The sequence below is a fragment of the Thamnophis elegans genome, chromosome 2 (assembly GCF_009769535.1).
Source record: "Thamnophis elegans isolate rThaEle1 chromosome 2, rThaEle1.pri, whole genome shotgun sequence".
Lineage (NCBI taxonomy): Eukaryota > Metazoa > Chordata > Lepidosauria > Squamata > Colubridae > Thamnophis > Thamnophis elegans.
The window spans coordinates 146,888,652-146,900,846 of record NC_045542.1 but is presented as its reverse complement, the minus strand read 5'-3'; the positions used below and the strand labels follow the sequence as shown (position 1 = coordinate 146,900,846).

The 12,195-nt window shown below is 39.2% G+C and overlaps 1 protein-coding gene across 6 annotated transcripts in view; it reads left to right on the top strand.

Moving 5' to 3' along the window:
* Window positions 1-12,195, top strand: part of MGAT1 (alpha-1,3-mannosyl-glycoprotein 2-beta-N-acetylglucosaminyltransferase) — a 43,190-nt gene that overhangs the window by 19,522 nt on the left and 11,473 nt on the right. The window contains exon 1 of one of the 6 annotated variants that reach the window (XM_032208923.1): window positions 2,333-2,673. The exons of 4 other annotated variants lie outside the window; for them this stretch is intronic. The gene's annotated coding sequence lies outside the window, so the exon portion shown is untranslated. Of the gene's footprint in view, window positions 1-2,332; window positions 2,674-2,864; window positions 3,109-12,195 lie in introns of those variants that run through there. One more of the 6 variants, XM_032208917.1, reaches the window with a different exon arrangement.

The following is a 12,195-nucleotide window of genomic DNA, read 5'->3' as shown; positions in this document are numbered from 1 at the left end:
GGTTGGGATTATCTTAAGATAGGTGTAAAAAGAATGCGGAATGATTTATGTTGTTTAAACTTTGTTAGAAGGGACTATTTTAAAACAGAAGGTTAACTGACTCTTGCTGAAAGTATTATTTGAATATGTGGAATGATCCATGCTATTTAACTTTTATTAGAAGGGAAAGTTGGTTGAAATTGCTTTGAGTTAGATTTTAAACAAATGTTAGCATAAATTTGATAGTGGTAAATATCAGACAAGTAAGGGATGAGGGTAAAATGCATGTGGAATGAACTACGTTATTTAAATCCTATTAGAAGAGAAAGTCGGTTGGAATTATCTTAAGATAGAAGTTGATTTTTGTGTAAAGTAATATTTGATCTACGCTGCTTAACTTTACTAAGAAGGGGAAGCTTGGCTAGATTATTTTGAATTACTGTTTGAAAAGGAGGTTAAGAAAGATCATTTACGCTGTTTAAATTTTACTAGAAGGGAAAGCTTGATTACTCTTCTGCAAAGTAATTTGAATATGTGGCATGAACCACGTTGCTTAAATTTTATCGGAAGGGATCATAAGGTTTAGGAAGAGGAACGGGAGAGTCTACAGAAGGTTGGGGTAAATAGCAAAGAAGTAAGAGACGAGAATAAAATATAGATAGAATGATTTATACTATTTAAGCATAGATAAAGATGGGGGGCTGAGATCAACACAAAGAGTGGTTTCTTTTTTTTTCTTTTTTTTTCTTTTCTCTTTTCTTTTCTCTCTTCTTTTTTTCTGTTTTTCTTTCTTTTGACATATTACTTTTATTTTTTAATCCATATGTATACAAGATATTTTAGACAGAAGGTAGTGCCAGGTGTGGGCCCTGGGAAGTCGGGAGGATTAGGGATGGGGATTTGTGGGGGGGGTGGGTGTTAACATAGTCTTAATAAGAACAAGAATGTATTTATATACGGTGGTTCTTTTTTTTCTTTTATTTTTTTTTTCCTTGGTTCATTTTACTTTTAACAGATCAAACAACACTCGAATAAAGGCATACACCAAGGAGGGAGGTAGAGGGAAAGAAGAGGGAGGAGTAAGGAAGGAGTAAGGGGAATGTAAGGAGGGTGTGTGGGGAGTAAGGGGAGAAGGAAGGCTTGAGGGGAAAGGGAAGTAGGAGGGGAGTGTTAGAGGGAGAAAGGAAAGTTGGAGGGGGTAGATGGGGTGTATGGAGGATGGAAGGGTTAGGTGGGGTTGTGAATGATGAGTTGTGTTTCCTTTTTTTGTTCGTTTTATCTCCTTTTTTTTTCTTTTCTTATAGTAAATACCCTGTATATAAGTGATTGCAAATGGAATATGAAAAATGAATAAAATATATTTTAAAAAAAAAAGAATTGCAGATGGGGTCTGTTTATTGTCCGAAGCACCTTTGGGGGTTTAACTAAAAGCACTGTGTAGCTCTTTCAATTCCTCTGTCACAGAACAGGTAATACAGGTAGTCTTTGACTTACAGCCAATTGTTTAGTGACTGCTTGAAGTTACAGTGGCACGGGAAAAAAGGGGGACTTATGAACATTTTTTTCACACAACTGTTACAGCATCCCCATGGTCACATGATCAAAATTCAGACACTTGGCAGCTGGTTTTTTTTACGATGGTGGCAATGTCCCAGGATGATTCCCCTTTTGCGACCTTCTGACAAGCAAAGTTAAAATGGGAAGCCAGATTCACTTAACAGCCATTTTACTAACTTAACAACTGCAATGACTCACCCTAACAACTAGGCAAGAAAGGCCATAAAATGAAACAAAACTCACTTAACAACTCTCTTGCTTATCCACAGAAATGTTGGGCTCAATAGTGCCCGTAAGTCAAGGACTACCTGTACCTATAAACTTATACTAGATGCGCCTTCCCATTCGGTCAGAGATCATTGTGCTGGTGGGAGAATCAACAAATAGAGCCCAGCAAGAGTGAAAGGCTCGTGCTTCCTCTCTACCTTCCAGCTCCTGTTCCACTACAGGACTTGGATGGGGTGGCCACAGTCTGGATCTAATGCACAAGAGACCTGTTTGTTTTGACTGGTGGTTCCATACAGTTCTGCCTTCCCCATCCTGTATCCTGTTTATTCCTGAACAGCTTTCCCTTTAGATTGTCCAAAAGAAACAAGCCAACAATTGACTGGGAAGAGAATAGCTAATGGTTAACTTTCTTCTGTGGTGAAACGTGGCAGCAGAAATTAGCTCATTGTGGTCTTTGCTCGCTTTGCTAGCTAATCATCTCCAGAAAAGCTGTTTACCAGAGTTTTTTTCTCAACGTTTTTAACAGTCATCTTCTACCGGGAATTTGTGTTCATCTTTCCCCTATTACTGCCATTTGAAGTACTGACTCCACTCCAGCCCCATCCCACATGCACGGCTAATAAAACAAACCTAATTTGATTTTATTTTTCCCCAACTGGCTAACTGCACCTTGATAAGGATCCTGTCATATGATGTGAGAGCAAGGAATTAGAATCTGTTTCCTGCTTGAACTTTAGTCGAGTTGCGCCATCGAGTGCGATGCCACTAATGGAAGTAAAAATCCCAGCCTTCGTCTTTTCCCATGTTTGTCAGGGCAGCAGCTGTAGGATCGCAAAGGCCTAAGTAAAAGCCCAGCCATGTGAGAGTGTGAGTGTGAGCCCATCTTCAACTGCTGTGAATTTACAGTTTGTGAGTATTCAAATTATTTATTCTGGTATTTCCCCGTGGCTTTGGGTGTGTGTGAGGCTCCAGCCTTCTTCTCTGCTCAGGTTGGAGGGAAGAAGAGGCCCTGGCTTCCTGGCTGAGGGCTGTCCTGTGCAACCTCTGTAACCCTGCCCTCCCTCCCCCTCCAAGGGAGGGGTCACGATTTTGACTTCCCCTTAGGGAAATGAAACAAGCGTTCAGAGCTTCAGACTTGGCAGGGCTGCTTGCCCAAGCATTGCTTGCCGTTTTACTCTGCATCCCCACACAAGATCTGACAGAGAGCGGGAACTTTGCTGCCAATCGGAATTGGATCCTGGTAGCAAAGATTTTCCAAGCGATTAATGGTGCTTGACGGACAGCAGCTTCATCACAATGGATGGGAATGGAGAGCGGTAGAGGAAAGGGAAGAGAAAGAAACAGGTAAAGGCAGAACTTCACAGCAGAGTGTTCTTGAGCTGGGTTTATTTCTGTGCTGGGACACAGGAGATGTTTCCAAAGTAGGCTCGATAATCTGCTTACTATGTGTTGATTTAAACAGCTTTGTAGAGAGAGGAAAACGCTGGTACCAAGTGTGTGATGAGGGATATGGTGGTGATGGTAGCAGCTGAACTTTTTTTCCTCCCCCCCCCCCAAAAAAATGGCTGTACAGAGAGAAGGATTAAGGAGCACCACATGCAAAAGTTTAAAGTAGTGAGGGCCTTTGAATATTTCTAAAATGGATGAATTCCAGCTGTACTCTGTAACTCTGTGGCGCACAGAAGGATCATAAGAAATATGGTGTGTAGGGGCAGTATAAGCAGTCATGTGTGTCTTAGATGTTGAATGTGGCTCTGTCTTAATTGGAATAAGATCACAGGACTGTGCAAAAATTTGGGAACGCATACATAACCTTGGAAAAAACTGATTGCAGGAGTTTATATTCAGGTGTGGACTTGGATTGCTACCTAGCATATACAGCACATATATCTCCCCCTCCCACCTTTTAAAATAATATAATTTCCCAGTAATGCTCTGTAAATTGTGGATGTTGTATCCCTGCTAATTTTGTATGTATTTTTCCTAAAATGAATATTCAGAATCATTGAGAAACTTGAATAGTTTCTTTAATGAAATTGTCCTCTCGGTTCCATTGGTGTAGGCTGTAGGGTTATGAGAGTTGAAATCCAGTGCAGATAGTCCTTGACATATGACTACTTTTGGGACCAGAATTTTCACTGCTAAGCAAGGTGGTTGTTAAGTGAGTCACATGCAATTTTACAATCTTTTTTGCCATGGTTGTTAAGTGAATCATGCAGTTATTAAGCAAATCCAGCTTCTCCCAGTGATTTTGCTTGTCGGAAGGTTACAAATGGCAATCACGTGGCTCCGGGATGCTGCAACCATGGTAAATACATGCCAGTTGGCAAGCGGGCCAATTTTGATCACATGACCTTGGAGATGCTGCCACTGTTGTAAGTGCAAGTCATAAGTCCCTTCGATGTAACTTCATTCATTCAACAAATGGTTGTAAGCTGAGGACTAGCTGTACCTTCCATTAGGAGTAATAACATTAGATAATGTGTTCCTTTCAATAAATTGAGAGAAAAGTTTTATTTTCTAAAGGTTTTATTTATACGAATATTTGTATTCAACACTTTTCAAAAAAATAACAGTTCAAGATATTTATAAGCTGTCTGAAGATAAAACTAAATCATAAATGGTCACTGATTTTTCATTCTAGCTTTGCTTCTCCCTCCTAGTGTGAAGTGCTAGACCAGGGGTGTCAAACTCAAGGCCTGCAGGATGCTTAGATCTAGCTCGCCAGCGAAAACGGGCTCCCAATCTCCGTTTTCAGCTACGACAGCCTCCTACAACCCTCTGGCAGCAAAAACAGAGCTTGGGAGCCTGTTTTTGCTGGCAGAGGCACTATGGTCCACCACAGACGCCCCTGACACGAGTGATGTCAAGCTGGCCATGTTCACCCCGGCCCCTTGAGGTCAAGCACAACCCTGATGCAGCCCTCAATGAAATCGAGTTTGACACCCCTGTGCTAAACAGACTTGATGAGCCCTGCTCTCTGCATTGTGAGAATTATGAGAATTGAAAATGCTTCTTTGGTATGAGAAGCAAGCTAGAGGTCCAGTGTGCATATAGCCTAAAATAAGATATGGATACGATTTTGCTTACTTACACTCATGAGAGACAAGAGACAAGCAGGCAAGATTTGGCAGTTTCACATGCTATGTATTTATAATTAATCTTTCCACATTTTGGCCCCACGTAATATGCCCTAAGGGATATATTCTTTGAAGCTGTGCCATAATTGCAACAAATTTATGGCGCCTTCTGGGCACTGTTCATGGGTGTAGAAATATAACTAGAACTCAAGGTTAAAGTGCGACTCATGTCCATAGGCTGTGTTGCTAATATACCTTGAGATAACTTGCTGATAGTTGCTATTTACTTTTTGCTGTTACAATGTTTGCTGAACCTGACTGCCCCATTTTGGGGCTACTGAAACTTTGTAAGTTTTGGTGCTTTTTGGTCTTCCTTCCAGATTGAAAAATTGTGGTTAGGGGAACACATCTGTTTTCTCTCAGTCCCCCCACCCCACCCCCATTTCTTTCCTGGAGAGCAGAGAGCAGGATTGGGTTCCTGTGAATATAAAACAGGACGGAAGAGGGTGTTTCCATCAAGTTTAAGCTGAGGCTGCAGCTGCACTGAATTCCTCAATAACCCAAATTAGTTTATTTAGCTCCAGTACAGTATGAAAACACATTTTATTTTCTCTGGGTAGGTTTGGACTTGATTTAGAATTTGCTGAACAACATTTTTTTAATATGCCTGAAGCTCTCCCTACCCAATTTTATTCCTGTCAAAGATATTAATATTGTTAATCTATTTGAGAGGTGCTATCCTCAGTTCCTCATATACCTTCAGCTCTCTGATTACATATCACCTATATAATCCTAGTCAAGGATAAAGGGAGTTGTTATCTAGGTGGAGCTACAAAATAAACTTAAGAGAATTTAAATTTGATTAACCTTGTGATTTACAATTTGCTGCATTAGCTGTTTATTTTATTAGTAATTAGATTTAGATCCCTAGAAATATGGAGGAAATATGTTCAGATCCTCTATAAATGTAATGAGAAGATCCAAACCCAGTTCAGAATAGCTCCCTAACTTTCATAAAGTTTAATTCTAATGGAAGAAAAGTGTGATGTTAGAACCAATTCCTTTTTTATTTATTAAAAACAACATATCCCTTTCAGATGCCAAGGTACAGTACATAACATTCAATTTCCTTTTTTTCTTTCCTGCTACAACATTCCTGTGAGGTCTGTTGAATTGATAGACAGTGACTAATTGGTCCAAAATTATCCACTGAATTTTGTGGCTGAGAGTGGAGTTGAGCCCAGTTCCCCAACTATAACCAATACCTTGATCAACATATCCTGTTTTTTTCTTAATTTCTTAATTATTTTTCTGAGTATAAGATGTACCTTGTTCCCTCAGAAAAGAGGTTGAAAACCTGGGTGTGTCACACACTGAATACAGCATATTTTTGCCTCCCAAAACAAAAATTGACAAAAAACGGGCCCATTTTCATGAAAAATGGGCGATTTATTTGCTCATTTGGGGGGGGCACCCCCAGGAGTACTCTACAACCCTCCTAAAGGCTATTCATGCCCTTTTTTTGAGGGCATGAATAGCCTTTAGGAGGCCATTTAGCAAAAACGGGCCATTTTTGAGAGGTCTGAAGAGTGTAAAAACTTTTTTTTAAAAATTTGCCTCTTCAAAATCTTGGTACATCTTATACTCTGGTGTGTCTTATACTCTGAAAAATACAGTACTTGCATTTCATCCCCGCATTCTATAATTGTAAGGGCTGGAATCTTAATTGCTTAGAACTGTGACATCAATCTAAGATAATGTTTCATGAACCTATTTGTTGGAATACTGATAGTAGTTTTTATATATATAATGGGGGAAAATTGGAATAATCATAATTCCTCTTCCTAGGACACTGAAAACAACAAATAGGACACCATTTTCTTGCCTGATACTAAGGTGCTCTATCAGTACAGTTGTTTCTTGGATCTGTGGCCCTCCTGGGTCCTTAGGGTTGGCAAGGAGGTGACTTTGAATTGGGACCATGCGGCAGCTTCTCTGAGGGAATCTTGAAGGAGGTGGGAGTCCACCCCCTCCTCAAGAGGCTGTCCCTGCACCCAGGGTTTTTATCCTTGTGTTTCCTAAAAAGGGAAGGTTGTCTAGTGGTTAAGGTACCAGGCTAGAAACCTGTGAGCTCTAGTTCCCCCCAAAAGGCATGAAGGCTGGGTGACTTTGGGCCAATCATTCTCTCTCAACCCAGTTCAATTCACAGGGTTGTTGTTATGGGGAAAATAGGAGGAGGAAGTAGTATTAGAAACATTACCACCTTGAGTTATTTATAAAAATAATAAAGGCGGGATTTTTAAAAAATGCCTAGGATCCTAGAGGGAGTAGATTATCTGCCTGGAGAATTGTTTCAGTTGGGCTTCAGATCAACTTTAGTATAGTGGAGGGTGGAGGTGGTGCATCTGTTCTCATGCTCCATGGCTTTTTTATGGTTTTCAGTATTATCAACAATATCACTATCTTGTTCTCTATTTCTGGGGTATGTGGGTTTCTATTTTTCTCTATACTGTACTACTTTTGGCATGTTTTATGGTGAGCTTAATCGGGGCAGGGCCTAAATTTAAACAAATGAATAAAACTGTAAATTGTCACAATGTTCAGACTAAATCCATCGCAAAGTATGTTTGAGGTTAAAAATACAGTTATCTCAAGGTAGAAGTGCATATGTACGTATACATGCATGTTTTCATACATACAATAATTATTATTTGGAATTCTTCTTGTTTTGAAGAATTGAGGAAAGCATGTTTACTTGATGGTTATAGCAAATGCTATATTTAAAACAAAACAAAACAATTATGAATCTGAAGAGCAAAGCACTTTGAGAAATTGACCCGTATGTGCTCTTGGTTTTTTCTTGCTTGAGACCAGATTTTCCTTCCTGAGGCTTCAAGCTGCAACCAGATGAAGCAGGGGGAACCCAGGATCCGTTAACCTCATTTCCTTTTCAGATAAGGTCAGGGTTCAGTGGTAGGCAATCAAACTGGTTTAGCTGCCAGAAACTTCCTCTGACAGATTGATAAATGCTCCTGATATTCTAGTAGCTATTAGTCCTGCAGTGTTTCTCAAGCACCGCAATTTTAAGTAGTGTTGACTTCAACTCCCAGAATTAACCAGCCAACATGGTTAAACCAACATCTTAAAGTTGCTGAGGCTGAAAAAACTCTGGTTTGGTGGTAAGACTCAAAACATGAGTTACTGACTTCTCCTAAATGGATTTGTCTGGCCTTTCATTTCTCATGAATTCACAAAGGCTTGCTTCCTTTATTTAATCATGTTTTAATACCCAGAACCATCCTTTTCCTTAGAGGAAAGAAAACTCCATTTGTTTAAACAGTGCTAAGTCAACCTCTGTGCAATGCCCACGCTCCACCCACAATCCACCCCCCAAATTATTGCATGTTAGAGGTGAATACCTAAAACACTCTTTTGCTGTATAGTATTTGTCCTTGGGATTGTGGCTTACACGATTGCTAAATGACTTCATTGTAATCACGTACTCTCTATCTAGTCTGGTTCTGAGGGAAAATGGAATTTTATTTACCATTGGTTTTTAGAAGTCTGATGGAACGCCACAGAGGCATACATGAAATTTTTTTGTTAAACCTTACTGAATTGATACTTGCATTTTACAAACTCAGACAATGGGCATTTGGAAAGTTTTTCTCTTAATGGGGAAGGGTGTTGACATGATGCCACATTTAAGTACATGTTTTTCTTCTGTTCAGTCATGTCAGTTTCCAGGACAAGTCCCTGCAGTTTTCTTAGCAAGGATTTTCAGAAACAGTTTGCCATTGCCCCCTTCCTAGAGTGACTGACTGCCCCAAATTCGCCCATCTGGTTTTGTGTTCTGTGTTTAAAATGGACTTTAACTTATGTTTGAATGGTTTTGTGTACACAAATGGGACTAGAACTCACAATCTCTTGGTTTCTAGCCTGGTTCCTTCATTACTACCCCAGACTGGCTCTCAGTTGCAAAAGGCAGAATCCTGCAAGCTAAATAAAAAGTAATAAAGTTTATTAATTTAGCACCCTAGTTTTGGTAGAGATTCATAGGGTCTAGTACATAAAACAGATTTATTTTTGCATTTGGGGCACATGTGCTTTCACATCTGTTTTAAAATTTTTAAAAAAATTGTGAAAACTTTTTTTAAAATGGCTTCATAGAAACTTGAAATGTAAAACAGTATTTTGTAGCAGTGTTCTGCTCTGTGCATATTTGAGCAATTCAAGTGATTTTGCTTTGCATTGAAATATAAATCAACCATTGTAACTATCATCCTTGGTTTGCTCCAAAATATAAAAAGATCTTCCTGCCTCTTGTTTCTAAAGAACTGATAATAATTATAGTGCAATTTATGGGATGCATGTGCTAATACACTATTAGAGTTCATTGTGAGACAGACAACAGTTCCTGCCTGAAATCTGAGTCTGCCGTCAATTAGTAAATAACCTATCTTGGTTTTAAAACTGTCTTCTTCAAGTTAGAAGTCTTCTACTTAGAAAGTTCTGAAGCTTCCAGGTAGACTAACTAAAGCTATGCTTTGCTCCTTTATATCACCAAGATCTTACTTTATGTACTCTAGAGGACCGGTCTCTAGAGAATCAAACACTATTCTGTTTTGCTCTGAGACTGAGATAATCACCCTGGTGTCCTCCAGGAATTGTTAATTTCAGCTCTCGCAAGTCACAGTCAAAATGGCCAGCAGAAACATGTAGTTAGGAGTTCAAAGTCAAAGCACTAGTGAAACAACGTTCTGTCTTCCTTTGTGAATAGAACTGTGTTGTGGTTGGAAAGTACAGGTAATTCTCAACTGACAACTGAGAGTGTGACTGGAATTTCAGTCATAAATCACAACAGTCATAAGTTTAGGCACCCACATAACCAGGCCTGATTTCTTTACCATTTTAAAAACTTTATTGAGTGAAACATAATAAGAATTTGAAACTCAAAGGTTCTTTTTCAGGAGGCAAGTAGACTTTCTGTTTTTTCTTTGAAGACATTTCGCTTCTCATCCAAGAAGTTTCTTTAGCTCTGACTGGATGGAGGGGAATGGAAGGATTCAGAATCCAGTCAGAGCTGAAGAAGCTTCTTGGATCAGAAGAGAAATGTCTTCAAAGAAAAACAAGAAACTCCAGTTGCTTCTCGAAAAAGCACTTTTGGGACCTGGATGACTGAGAATCTCCATAGACAAGAAATTGAAACATAATAAAAGGTTTTGGGGAGACGGAACATTCTGGAAAGTCAATGCTAATACTGAAATTCTCTTTGTCAGCATATCCTAATCTTTATTTTGCAAGGCAAATACAAAAATCTAGTTTCCTGTTCTGAAAAGGAACTGAACTTTGTTTTTATTAGAGGAAAAACAACTTTGTTGAGGATTTTTTTTTAAAAAAAGAGAGTACTCTCAGTTACTTGCTGCTGCTTGGATAAATTTCAGTTGATTTAAGAGGAGAAAAAATAAGAGACTGATCCACTTCTTAGAACTTTTCTCCCACTTAGTAAACTACTATGTAGGAAACAGTTCTTCTGCTTTAAAAGATAAAATAGTAAAACCCTTGGCTAACAAGACTGCATATGGGTGATCCTGATGGGATTAGCACTCCCCACCCACTCTGACAGAAGAGGCAGGCTGTGGGCCCCTTGGTCAAGGAATTTTGGCTATCAGGGTCCAAGAGAAGAATCTTTCATGCTGCTGAAAATCACTGGCAAAATTGCTATTTTTTATAACTATTATTGGTTGTTTGTCTTTTAAAAGGGTAGAAATGAAGAGAGAGCTGTGGAAGGTGAGCTTTCCATTAGCATCCTTTTAAAAAAATGTTTTAATGATTAATGTACTCCAAAACAGCCTGAAATTGTGCTGCCAGTAGTTTATCTATGAGCTTCCATGGTGTAGAACCTGACTCTCCCCATGCCTTTTCCTCTTGCACCCTAAAAAGCTTCAGACGGCTTGTATCAGAGGTCAGGTGTATTTGGGGAAATGCAGTCAACCTTGGTGAATTTAGTATGTCAAGTGCAGTGCTGGTGGTTCTCAGAAAATCTGATTGGAATTAAATAAGTGGGTGGAAGATAGCAGCCAAGGCATTTCTTGAGCCAGGTGAGCAAACCCTAATCCATAACCCTCCTGATGAACTAAAGTTCCTACTAACTTTAGTTAGTGTAACCGTTAGTTAGGAAGTTTGGAATTGTAGTTTCAGTTGCATTTGAGTGACTACATACCCTGGGATAATTAAACTTCTTTTGGTCGTGATTTCTAAAAATTGTCAGCACTGTTTCCCTTCATGTTGTGATAGGAAAGCAATGAAAAATAGCATAAGCCTTAAAGTAGTTAATATAACACACACACTTCTAGTGAGCTCCAAAATTCCATCTCATTCATTCCATCTTCTTGAAGTATGTCTTCTGTTTTCGGTTTTCAAGACTCCTTTGGTGAAGAGTTGAGTTCCACGTAAAAAATGGATTGCTTCTTATGTAACACTTAATGGGAACCCAAGCTTTTTGATGAGGAAACGTACTTATACTTCTTTATATTATGGAGACAGATGCTGAAATTTAGGCCAGTAACACAAAGCCTAAAAGTACAGAATGTTACCTTTTGAAAAATGCTGAAATCAGACAAGGCAAATCTTTGCAATTGAAATTATGTATGTATATCTGTATAGGAATGCACTGTTACATAAAGACAATACTTTGCTACAAAGTTGTGTGTGTCTATGCTTCAGAATACTGTACATGTTTTACTCTGCTGTAAGCACTTTTCTTTGTGGTATTATCTCAAAAATTTCAGTGTGTATTAAAGAAATAGTGGCATTATGATCCCGGAAAAACAATTGCAAAATGAGCAATAATTCTTCAGCAGAACTGTTGGAAACTTTAGAGGTTTAGTAGTCTTATAGAGCTCATTCATATTATAAGAATGAAGGCCATTTTTTGTTAAAAGCAACTTCTGGGAATGTCCCAGAATGTCAGAGAAATCATCCTAGTTCTGTTTCTCTCTCTCCTACCACTCTGCTGTTTCAAAGTGTAGTCATATCGATACTACTCTTAACAGCTTTTCTGATGTAATGTCATTCAAATATGTGGATCTAAAGTAACCGCAAAGTTGTCAAAGAACCAGTTCTGTTAAGGCACTTAACTAGAGACCAAGAATTCTGCACCCACACAAAGCTAGCTGGGTAACTTTGGGTTAGTCCCTCTCTCTCAGCCCTAGGAAGCAGACATTGGTTACTTCTGAAATCTTGCCAGGAAAACTGAAGAGACCTCTCACCCCAATTGGCCCAGCCTGCCCCACTCCAGCAGAAGAAGTCTACTATGGACCCCGTCTGCTAAGCAATTCCGGCAGACAGG